This window comes from Odontomachus brunneus, unplaced genomic scaffold, assembly GCF_010583005.1.
Source record: "Odontomachus brunneus isolate Ranch 3 - 2012 unplaced genomic scaffold, Obru_v1 Obru_scaffold_130, whole genome shotgun sequence".
NCBI classification, from domain to species: domain Eukaryota; kingdom Metazoa; phylum Arthropoda; class Insecta; order Hymenoptera; family Formicidae; genus Odontomachus; species Odontomachus brunneus.
In genome coordinates, this window is record NW_022639580.1 from 766,000 (window position 1) to 773,539 (window position 7,540).

A 7,540-nucleotide genomic window follows, 5' to 3' on the forward strand; every position below is an offset into this window, starting at 1 on the left:
ACGATGTTCTTTGCGGATAAGTGTACGACACATACATCGTGCGCGCTTTCTCTGTCTCTTTTTTTCTCTCTCTCTCTCTCTCTCTTTCTCTCTCTCCTCTTTCCACCTCGAATCGCGTAACAGACCCGATCCGTCACTGTGTTACAGCGACTCATCGTCGCGCAACTTAGCGGCAGAAGAGGCACCGTGAGTGCGTTCATTTGCTGGACGATTTAACTCTCTCTTCCTCCCTCTCTCTATCTATCTATCCATCCCATAGTTTCGTTCGGTTATGTGGTCCTGGAAGTCACTCACCGACTCGCCGAGAGACCGTTCTGGACCATTACATCACGTTTCTTTAAGTCGCCACTGCGTCTCGACCGTAACGGATTCCGCAGCAATAGCGCATGCGACATGATCGTGCGATCAAGCGATCATGTTTCTCTGGGCCACTTGACGAGCAACGACCGAAAGAAACTCTCACAACTAAGCGGTCAAAGCGCACCAACTCGCGCCAATAGTCTATCACCAACGGACCACTTGGATTCTCTCCCGTGAGAGAAAGAGAAAGAGAGAGAGAGAGAGAGAGAGAGAGACCCATCGCTTGGTCCGCGCGCGCGGTCCGTTCTTGAAAGTCTTGGAGCGATGGCGGTGGCAGCGGCGACGGCGGCGGTAGCGTCACGGGGGAACGCAGCCCCTAACTAAGTTCCGCCGATAATGGCAATTAACGGAAAACACACAACTGAGATAATGATATTCCCACGCGTACGTCGTGGCGCGCGCTACTTGCCTACCTGCTCACTCGCTTGCATGCTTACGTGTGTGTGCGTGCGCCCGCACGTAGCAACACGCGGACGGTCTCTTGGTATTGGGAGCTCGGGGGTGGTTTCTATGTACGCGCCCGAGCCTACCGCCACCCCCCTCCCAATAAGGTCGCTCGCTCTTGGTCTTTTGAGCGCGACCTACGTGCAGCTGCCTTGTACGGTTAGGGTATCTATCTATCCATCCATTTATTGGGCGGCGGGGGGAGGGAGAGAGGGTGGCGAGACGGGCGGGGAGGACGAGGTGGAGGATGCTAGATGTTGCCGGTGCGGGTGGATGGTAGGTACTTACGTCCTCTCAGCATCGCTAATTACTGAACGATACTGCGTCGTCGCACGCGCGTACACACGTGCGCGCGAGCGAGCGAGCGAGCGAGCGCGCTCGACGACGACGACGACGGCTACTGACGTTACTGATTGAACGCTGGAATGAAATTGAATTAAAGGAGAAACAAAAAAATTAATCACCCCTTGGTTATATTTGAACGAGCGCGCATCTTGCGAAGATACGACGCGAGGCGCGTTCATGAGAAACGTTCACAAGATGTCTTAGAACTATTCTTTAATAATCATTACTTGAAAATTGCTTCGCATGCTCGAATTTGAGTCTAGAGTTAGATATCATTTTTTTAGGGGAATCAAAATTATAAATATGATATCACGTATATCACGTGATTCAGTCGGAAAACTTAGATATTGAAATAATGAGATTGACGAATCTTGAAAATCATATCTGAGTATCTCATATGAGACAAATTTCGAGTGAGGCTATTGGTTCCTTGAAAGGAACATAAAAAGTCGGAGCATCTCTTAAATGTTTGTGCGTTTTTTTAACAATGTCTTGACTTCAGAAACATGCACGGTTATTACGCAATTGGCTGGATACTTGTTTTTTTTCTACAATACACGTTTATGAGGATTAATGATAGTAGCGAATAATAAAACGTAGTAATGAAACTCTTTAGAACATATGTTGCACGAGGATGCGATAGTTGAGGAAAGGGCGCAATTGTTGGAATAGCGGCAGTAACAATTATTATTCGACACGGCTGTTGCATTGGGATCCGTTCGAACGGAGGGTGAATCGACTAAGCTTCATTTCCAAGGACAATCGTTGTTTCAGCATCTTTCTTCCCCTTTCTGTTTTTCTCGCAGGCTTCGCCTCGCTCCTTCCACCCGTTTCAAATCGAATAAATGGAACCCCCACCCCGGTCGAGCTCGCTTCTATAATTAGAATTAATTCCACGATGATGGCGAACGGTAAAAATAGATGTGCGCACGAAGGACTGTATTTCTGTTGCGAGGCGTTACGTTGTGTTGCGCTAATGAAGCAAATCGCTGAAATTACACGGCGCTTTTGATCATGGATTCATTTCGCATATTCGTAACTCGTCACAATGGGTCTAGAATGAATCCAGAGCCTACAGCAAGAGAAAATTTCATATGGACATAGATTGTTCTCTATTCTCCGAATTACTATGAGCGAAGGGGATGAGTTAAGGACAATGCTGGAAGGGCTCGCCTCTTCTCTCGTGTATTCACGATTTTATTAGGAAACTTGAGCGGATGAATACAATGCGAAAAAACTTTAGTACAAGTCACTCTCGGCACAAGTAAGCTTTGTTTAAACATCAATGGCATAGTGTTATCACAGAAACTTAATAACGAGCTGATATATGCGATTATACTATTATTATGTTACAGCATAAAACAATAAAAAATAATAGAAAACTCAATATTGTTTGCACAAATAAATGTAATTATTAAAATTATTAAAACATAATTAAAGTAAATTTCAATATGTAACAATTTTCTTGATTTTCTTTAACAGGATCTTTCCACATATTGCATAATGAATAACATATTTGACAATCTATCTGTGTGGAAGAATAATTTCACGAACTGGAATTTACGAATGCATTGAGCATATTATAATGCAAAACCATCCGATGACCCAATGTAGATGGAGATAATATTATTATCGATGCATCGAGTACAACAACGCAGGAACGAATCGAATGTGGGTGAGATATAACATTATTACATCTGAGTAAAAGTAGCTCGGACCCTAATTAAACATTTGAGGGTAGCTTCTCTCAAAATTAAATCACCGCGACATTACAACCATTCTTATGAGTGAATAACACCTCCAACATTGAACACAAAGTGTCGTTTTTGGAAACTGCGATGTTTAGATTAGATGGTGATGCTGATGAGATGATAATGATGATGAGGATGATGATGGTGATGAGATGGAGATGTTGACGGGTTGAAGACTCGGGCAAGAGTAAGTTAAACTTTAATGAGGCGTCTCACAGTAGACCCAGAATAAAATAGACGCAATAATAACATTCATACTTGGTATTTTATTTCAGCAGATCCGGGTAGGAGGACAATCAATTTATCACATTAAGCTTTCCACTCTAGGAAGAATTGACAACTGCTATGTTAGAAGTTGAGTCTTATTGTTAAATGCGAGTACAGTATTTTTTAGGTGTACAAGTCCAGGAGATACTCACATCTAATTTTAAGGTTATAATATTGTGTCTTCGCGACTTCATAATTCAACTATTACTCGCAGTTTAAATCGCCACAACATATAGTTATCATCCCTTCCGTCAGAAAAGAGCGAAGTGGCGGACGTGATATTGATCGCGCATATCTTTCCAATTTTCTGGACCATGCCGGTGTTTATGCCAATAAGAATACTGCAACAATAACACTCGCAATAATAATATTCGACGTTATTAATTCTACGATTCCTCTACCGGTAGCAGAGAAATCTAAAGTCGCGCGTCGAAACTCGTTATAAAGATTATATTCGCGAGTATTGTATTCGCGCGGTTTGCACACCGATAGAACACAATGGACAAATAGAAATCGCCCCACGACTTATTAGCATATTCCTGCAAAAAGGCTGCGACAGGGAATGAGGATGGCAGCGAAGTGGTGGACGTGACATCAAACATTCAGCGCGGAAAACCCGGACGCACCAATCGGTAATGCACTTTCCTTTCTGACATTCAAAGACATTTTCTTTTTAAGATCTTATTTGTTGCTTATATCAGCTCGTTTTTGTTCGATATATCATGAGATATGCACCAAATCGTAGCGCAACACACTCGAGCGCATCCGCAACGTTGCAAGTGCCGCATTTTACGAAGCGCTTTCCTTTCGACGGCTTGTCTTCTGCGAAAGGCGGAACGACAAGAGAACGGCGCAGTGCGAGCGAGGCGATTGTGAGCGAGCGCCTTCGTTATTTCGCGCACTTTATGTCAGAATAAAATATGAAGTATCTCGCGAAGTATTCGCCTTTCGATGGCCGTATCTCGATACTTCGAGTACGAAGAATTACGGGGTGAAGTGATCCATGTAAAGAACGACGTACGCTACCGTTCCAAAGATAAATAAGATTGCAATTTCTCGTTGTGTCTTTGCATTTATAAAAAGTCCGTAAGAAAATTGCCCTTCCTGCATCTCTCGTCTTTTTCCTCCATCTCATTGTCTTCTTTCTTTCTTAGACGAAATAGGCAATAGATCCGTGAATTACTTTCTAAACTTCTATAATCGAGCGATCCGAATATATTCTTTTCATCCTAGTGATTTCTCTTCGTCTTTCTTCTCGTCCTTCTTTCTCCGCCTTTATGCAAAACATAAGATTTTTGGGTCTCCCTGCAACAGAAAAAAATGTACATCCATAATAATTTACAGGAAGGGGATTTCATGGAAAACAACACTGACTGAATCAGTCTGTTAGTGTTCGTCTTGTTAGAATAATCGCGGACTCAGTGTCAAGCGTTACAATGACAAATATATTTTGCACTTTACGAAAAAGTAACTTAGCATAAATTTGGCGAATGCGCTCTATCTCTTTCTCTCTTTCATCCAGATGTGATTGGTCAATATAAATTTTGACTTTTTTAAAAAAGTTATATTTATATTATATAAAAATATATTAAAAAATTATATAATATATTTATATAATATATTTATATTATATAAAAAAATATTTATATTATATAAAATTATATTTAAAAAAAAGTTATATTTATATTGTTTAAATTTGTATTTTGCGAAATTTTAAGAAAATTATATTAAAAAATACATGTCATTAGATTACATAGTAAATTCCGCATAATAAGCATCATTCCTGCGATGATAAAAATACTGCATTACTAAACGATTGATTCGCATTGTTCTCGAAATACAACGTCTCGCCATAAAACATCAGGCACCTACTAGTAATAAGTAATAGAGCTACTTGACTTTAAGTCCCGCTGATAAACTCGCGACACGTGGTAGCTGCCACGAGCGGCGTGCAGAGATATTAATATTTTCCAGTGAAGGCGTCCCGTTAATAACGCTAGTAAACGAAGAATGAGGAGAAAGAGAAGAGAAGAGGGAAAAGAAGAACGAAAAAGTCGGCCGATGAAAAAGAAAGAGAGAAGAGTACGAAGCATCATCTTTTCGAGCGATCCGACCGAAGCGAGACGCGCGAGGGTGGCGAATTGGGAGGCAACGGCGAAAACCACAGGGGTTAAGACTCTCTTAAAACACCCGTGCAGCTTCCATCTTGCCGATATTATTGACGTTTTTTGCCACCCCTATTTTTCCACCTCCTCCTCCACCACCTCCACCTCCTCCTCCTTCGCCACCCATCGTCACGGCGGGGTCGGACGGGGTGGCCCAGGGACGAAGAAGTAGCAGAGCGAAGGGGATTGCCAGCTAGAAGCGAGAAGGGGGATGAGGATGGCTGCTGGATGGCGGTAGGGGGAGAGAGGGAGTAAGACGGCTCTTATTCGCGCGGGCTTTTTAGAATACTTTATTGACTGAGCCTTCGTGGAACGAGGTGGCTGCGGGGGGAGGAGGGTGGCCGGAGGGTGGTACTGTCGGCGGACAGGCGAGCGCGGGGGGCTCAGAGGGGGGAGCGCGAGAGGGAGGCGGGCAGGGGGGAGGGGTGGCGGCCGGAGTGGCGCGGAGGTGAGGTTCGAGGGAAGGATGAGAAACGAGGGAAAAACATTAGGAAACGCCGCGAGCGAGACGAGGACGATGAGAAAAGAGAGAAAAGGAGTCGGTTGGCTTGCTCTCGTTTTTGAATTTAAATACCAGACCGTAAGAGAGCGGAGAAGCCTCGGGTCCCCAGGAGCCCCAGCCTGCAGCCGGAAAACCCCCGTGACTCTGACACTGTCTTTGCGAGAAATTAATGAAGCGAAGTGGGTACCATGGTCGAGATGCCGGCAGCGCGGCAGCTTCCTTGATCTCTTTCTTCTACCCCTTTCTCGATTTCTCTTTATTCCACGCTGTCGCTCCACGTAGTCGCTGCACTTGCGGCGGCTAATATATACGTGCATATACAGATAAATACACGCGCGCGATACTCATACGCGCATTCACCGTGAAACACATATCACGCGTGCATAAGTAAAATTACATTCGCAACAGGGCCAAGTTTTATTAATTAATAAATACTAATGCGCGCGCAGCGGTGCATGTCGCGAAAAGTTGCCGTGTTGAAAACTAAATGAGCTTACTCGTCCTTGGACGATCCCCTCAGTCATTGCGCGTGAGTACAAAGGATATCCTTTTCATGCGGCGGTATTAAAGAAGAGAATTCTGACACAAATGAGCTTTATCCTTTTCTTTTTCACCAAATTGCCGAGAAGTGCGAGTTCTGTCGAGGAATACGCATTTTGTACGGTCTATAAAAAAAACAAGGAATCCTTTCTTCGCTAGCTCTTTAGAACGGAAGGGATGAGAGGGAGAATAAAAAAGGCGTGGAAATTGTTCGAAATCGGGAGGGGATTGAATTTGTGCGCGCGGCGGGGCCAGGTTCTGGGCCATATGTCGAGTGACCCTTCGAGCTGACCCTACAGCCGTAGCCAGGAACCATTTGCTCGGTACCTTCAATAAGATCACGGTACAGTCTTGATCACAAACTTGTAACTGCTGCTGCGAAACTTTATCGGGATCTCGCCGGGAGTGTATTGTGTTCTGGCGTTCTGGCTTTTAGTAAATTTAATTTGATAATCAACCGCGCTAAGTAGACGACGATAAAGTTGCAATTTATTGTGCATATTATTTTGTATCAGGAAACAAATACCGAGACGAATGTCGTAACATTCCCGCATCCGAAAAATTCATGTGTGTCGCGAAAAGGAAAACGTGAGCCGTCCCCGTAGTTTTACGAGTAAAGTGTCGATTGGACGCGATAGAAGCAAGCGCGAATCGTAACATTTTCCTCTTAATTGTTATTCGAATAATCGTAACCGGAAACCTCGCGCCAGCCCATCTTTCTAGCGTTAAAACGGTTTACGAGCGTGTAATTGTCGCGTTCGCCAACTTCGCTAAGCTTTCGCAAACATCATTATCCATTCTTCGCCTCGCGAGAATGCAATTAAACGTCCCGCTTACGTGGTAAACGTGGTAAGCTGGCGCTCACATGAAAAATATCGCGCGACCACGCCGTTCCGTCGAATCCTACAATCGCGAACGACGATCCTACGACGATCGCGCCAATCCACCGTCCGACGGTGTTCGGCCGTGGAGGGCCGAATTTAAGCGTGTCTAATCGGGAATGATGAATTCCGCGGGTAATGAGGGTCGACGGCTCGGAGAACACGGATCGAAGTCGATTTTGATTTTCATCTCCCTTCTTTGAGACTCTCGGATAGTGGGCTGCCGTCAGAGAGAGAGAGAGAGAGAGAGAGAGAGAGAGAGAGAGAGAGAGAGAGAGAGAGAGA

The 7,540-nt window shown here is 44.4% G+C and overlaps 1 protein-coding gene across 6 annotated transcripts in view; it reads right to left on the reverse strand.

Moving 5' to 3' along the window:
• Positions 1–4,041: 4,041 nt before the first annotated feature.
• Positions 4,042–7,540, reverse strand: part of LOC116849985 — a 239,013-nt gene continuing 235,514 nt past the window's right edge. For all 6 annotated transcript variants that reach the window (XR_004379228.1, XR_004379223.1, XR_004379224.1 and 3 more), the window contains one exon: positions 4,042–4,472. The gene's annotated coding sequence lies outside the window, so the exon portion shown is untranslated. The remainder of the gene's footprint in view (positions 4,473–7,540) is intronic.